Here is an 8110-nt window from a genome sequence, read left to right on the forward strand (position 1 = left end):
AAAAAAAAAAAAAAAAAAAAAAAAAAAAACAAAAATTAGCCAGGTGTGGTGGCATGCACCTGTAATCCTAGCTACTCAGGAGGCTAAGGCAAGAGAATCACCTGAACCCAGGAGACAGAGGTTGCAGTGAGCCAAGATCACGCCACTGCACTCCAGCCTGTGTGACATAGTGAGACTGTCTCCAAAAAAAAAAAAAAGTTGAAGCTGGCATCTAAAAACAGACCTGACCACTGACTGACAAAAGGAGGGCAAAAGATACGTAACTCAAAAATTACAGTAGTATAAGATTATTCAGCACAGAAACGAACTCTAAATATCTAAGAATTTTGCTTAGTTTCAGCATAGTATGGTAATGTATTTTCATGAGGTTAAGAAAAAGAGTCCTAAGATATTTTATAAAATCAATTTATTTAATAAATGCTTCTAAAGTTCAGTCTTCAGGCATCTAAAAAATGGTTAGGTATACCATCTAAATAATCCCCACTACTAAATAATCTCCAAGGCAGGATCTAGGTACTGCAAAGATCAAGTTCACAGATCTCCCAAAGGAACCCTTAACTCACAAACAGTCCCTAAACCTGTGGTGTAAAACAGTGGTTCCAAAATTCGGCTGCATTTCAGTATCGTCTGGAAAGCTTTTTAAAAATAGATTCTTGTGGCCAGGCATAGTGGCTCACGCCTGTAATACCAGAACTTTGGGAGGCCAAGGCAGGTGGATCACGAGGTGAGGAGTTCAAGACCAGCCTGGCCAAGATGTGAAACCCCGTCTCTACTAAAAATATAAAAAACTTAGCTGGGCGTGGTGGCGGACGCCTGTAATCCGAGCCACTCAGGAGGCTGAGGCAGAGAATTGCTTGAACCCAGGAGGCGGAGGTTACAGTGAGCCGAGATGACACCACCGCACTCCAGCCTGGGCAACAGAGCGAGACTAGTCTCAAAAAAAAAAAGATTCTCAATCCCACCACAAATTTCCAGAGGTGGAGTCTAACATCCATGGCCTTAAAAAATTTCTAATTATTCTAATGCAGGCCAGTCTCACATCTATCTAAATGCAGGATTTCTCAACCTCAGCAGTGTTGCTATTTGGGACTAGATAATTTTGCAGGCCGGCAGGGAGAAGACTATGCTGGACACTGTAGGATGTTGAGTGGTATCCTTGGCCTCTATCCTCTAGAAGCACACTGCCCACTCCCACAGCTGTAACAAGCAAAAATGTGTCCAGACACTGCCAAATGTTTCCTGGGGGGTGAGGGGGAATCACCCCCAACTGAGAACTCCTGATCTAGAGTAAATCAAAAAATAATCATTTTAAGTTAAGAAAGGAAAAAAATATGAAAGCTGTTTAAAGCCAAGGGGCCAGGTATTTTTTTCAGTACAGCCTTAGAAAAAGTAGCAGCCCATACTGGGGCGCAGATCGTAACTTCTAACGACCAAGTCAATGCTGAGTTTTAGTTGAGCAGATGAAAGAACTTTATTTTCACTATCATTTACCCTTATTTAGTAAAATACTGTAAAATTTTAGACCAAAACACACACACACACAGAGGCTGCCCCTCAAATACTGAAAATACAGAACTAGACGATGGAAATTATCACGGAAATAAAATACCGATCGTGACACTTGTTTTAAAGAGATGTTTATTTGTAACAAGCACATAAGCACATTATCTCTGTACTGAATAGATGCAAAGTCCTATCTTTTTTTTTTTTTTTTTTTTTGAGACTGAGTCTCGCTCTGTCTCCCAGGCTGGACTTGGCTCACTGCAACCTCCACCTCCCAGGTTCAAGCGATTCTCCTGCCTCAGCCTCCCGAATAGCTGGGATTACAGGCACACGCCACCATGACCGGCTTACTCTTGTATTTTTAGTAGAGACAAGGTTTCACATGTTGGCCTGGTCTGGAACTCCTGACCTTAAGTGATCCGCCGGCCTCCCAGAACTGCTGGGATTACAGGTGTGAGTCACCACGCCCGGCCAAAGCCTTATCTTAAAAACCTAGGCAAGGCCGGGCGCGGTGGCTCAAGCCTGTAATCCCAGCACTTTGGGAGGCTGAGACGGGCGGATCACGAGGTCAGGAGAGCGAGACCATCTTGGCTAACATGGTGAAACCCCCGTCTCTACTAAAAAATACAAAAAAACTAGCCGGGCGAGGTGGCGGGCGCCTGTAGTCCCAGCTACTCAGGAGGCTGAGGCAGGAGAATGGCGTGAACCCAGGAGGCGGAGCTTGCAGTGAGCTGAGATCCAGCCACTGCACTCCAGCCTGGGTGACAGAGCAAGACTCCGTCTCAAAAAAAAAAAAAAAAAAAAAAAAACCTAGGCAACTTCATCCTGTCCATGTTACTTCTATTCATTTTCTGCTCAGCTATGGTCTGATTCTCAAATTCCCAATTAGTTCATTGAAACTAACAAGTTTTTGCTTGTTTGCTTTGCTTTGCTATACTTTACAATAAAGCTAGACTTCTAAACCCAAAACAATCTTCTAGGCCGGGCGCGGTGGCTCAAGCCTGTAATCCCAGCACTTTGGGAGGCCGAGACGGGCGGATCACGAGGTCAGGAGATCGAGACCATCCTGGTGAACATGGTGAAACCCCGTCTCTACTAAAAAAATACAAAAAACTAGCCGGGCGAGGTGGCGGCGCCTGTAGTCCCAGCTACTCGGGAGGCTGAGGCAGGAGAATGGCGTGAACCCGGGAGGCGGAGCTTGCAGTGAGCTGAGATCCGGCCACTGCAACTCCAGCCCGGGAGACAGAGCGAGACTCCGTCTCAAAAAAAAAAAAAAAAAAAAAACAATCTTCTTCCTGTCCTTAAGTTCCACCAGCAAGATACTCATCTCTACTTAAGACTGAGTCCATCAAAACACACTTAGCTCCAATACAGCAAACCAAGTCCCAAGTAAACACAGCAATACCAGGGGAAGGGCACGCAAGGTTTCGAGTACCATGGAGGAGAGCACCGGGCAAGTGGTAAAGAACTGTGAGTTTATTTCTAACTGAGTACACGGCATTGTGTTCAATGTTCTAGACTCCTTGACTAGAAATGCTGAAGTGGAGAATACCTTCCAAAGTATCCCTCCAGGACAACAGCTACTTCCTAAACTACCTTTGCTGAAAAATACTGCAATTCACGGTACATTTACAGTCTTCAGTAACAACGAAGAGTACACGAAGTTACTGATTTGGGGGGCAGTCACCCAGAAACTAGTATCCAAAAGCACATGAGGAATAAAGGCTGACTTAAGCTTGTGATGGGTTTTTCTGCATTTAACCACCTCTTTAAACATTCTGAGGTGCTACTACTCATCAATTACTCCGGTAAATGTACCTAACTTAAGGAATGTTCAAAACCCCTGTACTGAAAAAAGGTAACTTCTAGTTTTACTTTTTCAGCCCAACTGACTCTTACACAGAGCTTTCTAAAGACAGTCACCAAGAGTCAGGGCTTAAATGCTCATCTGACTTCCCAATAGTACCTAAACATTTAAAAATCAAATTTAAATTAAATAATAATAGCCATTAGGTAGCCTAATCACTAATCAGACACTGAGGTGATTCTTTGTGCCAGGCACGGTTCTCGCTGTTTTACATGTATTAGGGCAATAGTCCTGACAAACTTATGGCTGGGACACTTATTATTACTCCCATTCTACAGAGAAAAATAAGAGAGAGAGAGGCTGGGTAACTTGCCCAGGGTCACAGAGCTAAAAAGTGGTCACTGACTCCACTCCACAGTGAGGAAAATCCAACCACCACCATAACTGGGTCTCACACACTTGCTACTTGAGGCACATTTCGATGGTTGGAAACCTGGAGTCCTGTTTCCCCTTGAAACCTATCTGTAACATGCATGACCTTGAGGACAAAATCGAAGTAAACTTCCCATGAATAAAGTAGGCTACCACCCCGTCAACAAGTGCTGCGAGAATGAAAGGGAATGCCTGTCAAGACCCCCTCCCATAAAAGCAAAACACACCCAAAGCCCCACAGAAAAAACGTTAAGTACCAGGAAAATGACATTAAGTCACGCAGCTGAAACGTCAGGGCACGGAGGTACATCCAAAGACCCATCCCGTTCACCTATAATTAAGAAGTCCAAATTGTGATCACAGCCAGCAGGACCTCAACAAGAAACACCTCCAAATTAATAGTGAATGGGCTTCTTTAAGAGGGAGGGACTTCAAGCCACAAGAAGGACCACCCTCCCCCGGCTCAAATACACCAGGGAGGCATTCGAGACAGTCTACATCAGAGCCACCACTGCAGTTAAAAAGCCACTGGGAAGGGTAGTGGGAGCCTCGGAACTGGCTGGTGTGGATCCCGATGACTCTGCGGCGAATTAACAGAAACCCACAAAACTTGTTTCCCGGAGAGCAGAGTCCAACAATGGCCTTCGCGACTCTTGACGGCGAGCTGCTGCCTCAACTTGACGCGCTCCCCGAGGCCCCCGGGAGAAGCTGGCCGGGAGGCCCAGCGGGAGCGGAGACCGGGCGCGGGCCGGGCGGTGGGCGACGCTACGGGCCGCCGCCGGCGGGCGGGAAGACTGGAGCCAGAGCCGGGTCAGGGGCGCGCCTCTCCCGCCCGCCGCGCAAGGCCACGAACGTCAACGCGGCGCAAAGTTCGCCGCCCCGGCCGCGTCCAGCTCCCGGCGCCCGTCCCGGCGGGGCCCTCGGCTGACAGGAGCGGGATGGGAGCGGCCGGGAAGGACTCGGCGCCGCGCCTCCCCGGCCCGCGGAGCGACGAATTCCGGGGGGGGAGGGGAGAGGGGCCGGGACGCTCCCTCCCTGAGCCGCCGAGGCCCAGGTGGAGGGGCCCCGCGCCTGCCCGCGCGCCTCGCACACCCCGCGCCGCGGCCTGCTCCAGCGCCTCCCCCACCCCCATTACCTGGAGGTGCCCACGACCCGCCGCTAGTTGCGCTCAGGCGGGAAACGCGCTCACCGACACCATCAGCAAAGCGCCCAAAATGGCGGACGTATCAAGCAGGCCTTGAGATCCCCCCCCCCCCCCTCTGGCCGCCTCTCAGCCAATCGCGGCCCTGCCCCCTCCCCCAGCTCCAGGCTCATTGGTCCCACTCTCCCGGCCCCTACCACCTATTGGATCGCCTAGCGGCTCCCTTGACTCCATTCCGATTGGCCCGCAAGCCTCGTCAGTCAAGCGCGAGGGGCGCATTCTTTTCCCATGTACTTGACGGATCCGGAACCTCTAGGACCCCGGAGCCTGAGAAACAAATCAGAAACCGGGAGAGACCTGTCTGGGTCCCCCTACGCCGTAGCAACAGCAGGGCCTCGCTTGACGGACGTATCGGACCACCAATCCGAATGGCCAGTGCTTTTAAAACTAAATTGAGCCAAACCAATCATGGCCGTGAAGCCGGAGCCTCGAGGGAGCCAATGGGGTGGCGAGCTGGCCGGGCGGGGCGGGGCGGGGCGGGGGCGGCAGGGGACACAGGTGATGACGTGAGCCATAATATGCGCCGGCTGCAGCGGTTGGGCCGAGCTAGGGATTCAGCATAAGTGGTGCAGTGTTTGTTTGGCGTGTGAGAGGTAATGGGATCGATGCCCGCCTTCCCCAGAGTGGAATTTTTATCAGAGGGATCTCCTATTGCGGCTTCTTTACCCGAAAGAGGTGGCTGTCCTCGAAGCGAGGTCAAAGTGAGGGATCGCGGAATATTCCTACCTGTAACCCACCGCTAAGAGATAAGTCCCCTCGTCGTGGGGGAAGGATTTAGACGAGAAATTTTGGGATTTGGTTTTGTTTGAGACGGAGTTTTCCTGTTGTCGCCCAGGCTGGAGTGCAGTGGCGTGACCTCAGCTCACTGCAACCTCCGCTTCCCGGGTTCAAGCAATTCTCCTGTCTCAGCCTCCCGTGTAGCTGGGACTACAAGCGCACGCCACCATGCCCGGCTAATTTTTGTATATTTAATAGAGACGGGTGTTTCACCATGTTGGCCAGGCTGGTCTCAAACTCCTGACCTCAGGTGATCCGCCCACCTCAGCCTCCCAAAGTGCAGGGATTATAGGCCTGAGCCACCGCACCCGGCCTGGGGTCTTTTTTGAGACAAGGTCTTGCTCTGTTGTCCAGGCTATAGTGCAGTGGGATGATCATGACTGGCTACAGCCTCCACCTCCTGGGTTCAAGCGGTCCTCCCACCTCAGCCTCCCGAGTAGCTGGGACCACAGGCACGCACCACTGGGCCCTGCTGATTTAATTTTTTGTAGAGACAGGGTTTTCCTGTGCACATGAGCTTCTAAATGCTCCCCCAGGCTCCCCGTTCCCCGCTGTCTCTGTGCCTCCCAGAGAGGACCGAGGTCCCAGACATCAGGACCCCCGCCCCAAGAGCCAGCCCGGAACACCCAGACAGCTCACGGTTAGACCCCATGCTAATAACCTGCCTTATTCCAAAACGGATTTGAGGCGCCTCTCAGAGTCCCCTGAAAATCCACATGATGTCCAGGCTTGGTGGCTCACACCTATAATCCCAACACTTTGGTTGGCTGAGGCGGGCAGATCACCTGAAGTCAGGAGTTTGAGACCAGCCTGGCCAACATGGTGAAACCCCCGTGTCTACTAAAGATAAAAAAAAATTAGCCGGGCATGATGGCAGGCGCCTGTAATCCCAGCTACTCAGGAGGCAGAGGCAGGAGAATCACTTGAACCCAGGAGGCAGAGGCTTGCACTCCAGCCTGAGCAGCAAGAGCGAAACTCCATCTCCAAAAAAAAAAAAAAAAAAAAACCAGAACAACTATTTACATGACATTTACATTGTATTAGGTGGTGTAAGTAATCCAAGGTATATAGGAGGTGGTCAGGTGCGATGGCTCACGCCTATAATTCCAGCATTTTGGGAGGTCAAGGTGGGAGGATCGGTTGAGCCCAGGAGTTCAAGACCAACCTAAGCAACATGGTAAGACCACCCCCCAACTCTATGGGAAAAAAAATTAGCTGGGCATGGTGGCATGCACCTGTGGTCCCAGCTAGTTGGGAAGCTAAGGTGGGAGGATTGCTTGAGCCCAGGAGTCTGGGCTGCAGTGAGCCATGATTACGCCACTGCACTCCAGCCTGGACAACAGAGCGAGACCCTGTCTCATTAAAAAAAAAGGGGAAAAAAAGGCCAGGCACAGTGGCTCACGCCTGTAATCTCAGCACTTTGGGAGGCCGAGGCGCGCGAATCACCTGATGTCAGGAGTTCAAGACCAGCCTGGCCAACAATAGAGCCCCATCTCTACTGAAAATACAAAATTAGCTGGGCGTGGTGGCATGCACCTGTAATCCCAGCTACTTGGGAGGCTGAGGCAGGAGAATCCCTTGAACCCAGGAGGCGGAGGTTGCAGTGAGCCGAGATTGCGAGATCGTGCCACTGCACTCCAGCCTGGGCGACAGAGTGAGACTCCATCTCAAAAAAAAAAAAAAAGTTGGAGGATGTGTTATGGAATGAGACCACCACTTCTCCTGCTGTCCTTCCCAGCCTCTCCCCCACCTCCCCTTTTCCCTAATTTATAAAACAGGATAAAAGGGAGAAAGCAAAAAGTTGGCAAGAAACAGAAGTAAGATAAATAGCCAGATGACCTTGGCGCCACCACCTGGACCTGGTGGCTAAAATAATAATATTAACCCCACACCAAAACGACTTGTGTTATCTGTAAATTGCAGACGTTGTATGAGAAAGCACTGGAAAACTTTTTGTTCTGTTAGCTGATGTATGTAGCCCCCAGTCACATTCCTCACGCTTACTTGATCTATCACGACCCTTTCACGTGGACCCCTTAGAGTTGAAAGCCCTTAAAAGGGCTAGGAATTTATTTTTCGGAGAGCTCGGCTCTTAAGACACGAGCTCCCAGCCGAATAAAAACCTCTTCCTTGGCCGGGCGCGGTGGCTCAAGCCTGTAATCCCAGCACTTTGGGAGGCCGAGACGGGCGGATCACAAGGTCAGGAGATCGAGACCATCCTGGCTAACACGGCGAAACCCCGTCTCTACTAAAAACACAAAAAATTAGCCGGGCGAGGTGGCGGCGCCTGTGGTCCCAGCTACTCGGGAGGCTGAGGCAGGAGAATGGCGGGAACCCGGGAGGCGGAGCTTGCAGTGAGCTGAGATCTGGCCACTGCACTCCAGCCTGGG

At 50.8% G+C, this 8110-nt stretch overlaps 1 protein-coding gene across 6 annotated transcripts in view; it reads right to left on the reverse strand.

Annotated features, from left to right (window-relative positions):
- Positions 1-4987, reverse strand: part of PPP6R3 (protein phosphatase 6 regulatory subunit 3) — a 160349-nt gene extending 155362 nt beyond the window's left edge. For all 6 annotated transcript variants that reach the window (XM_025355904.1, XM_025355903.1, XM_025355902.1 and 3 more), the window contains exon 1: positions 4878-4987. The gene's annotated coding sequence lies outside the window, so the exon portion shown is untranslated. The remainder of the gene's footprint in view (positions 1-4877) is intronic.
- Positions 4988-8110: the final 3123 nt, after the last annotated feature.

The sequence above is a fragment of the Theropithecus gelada genome, chromosome 14 (genome assembly GCF_003255815.1).
Source record: "Theropithecus gelada isolate Dixy chromosome 14, Tgel_1.0, whole genome shotgun sequence".
In the NCBI taxonomy this organism is placed as follows: domain Eukaryota; kingdom Metazoa; phylum Chordata; class Mammalia; order Primates; family Cercopithecidae; genus Theropithecus; species Theropithecus gelada.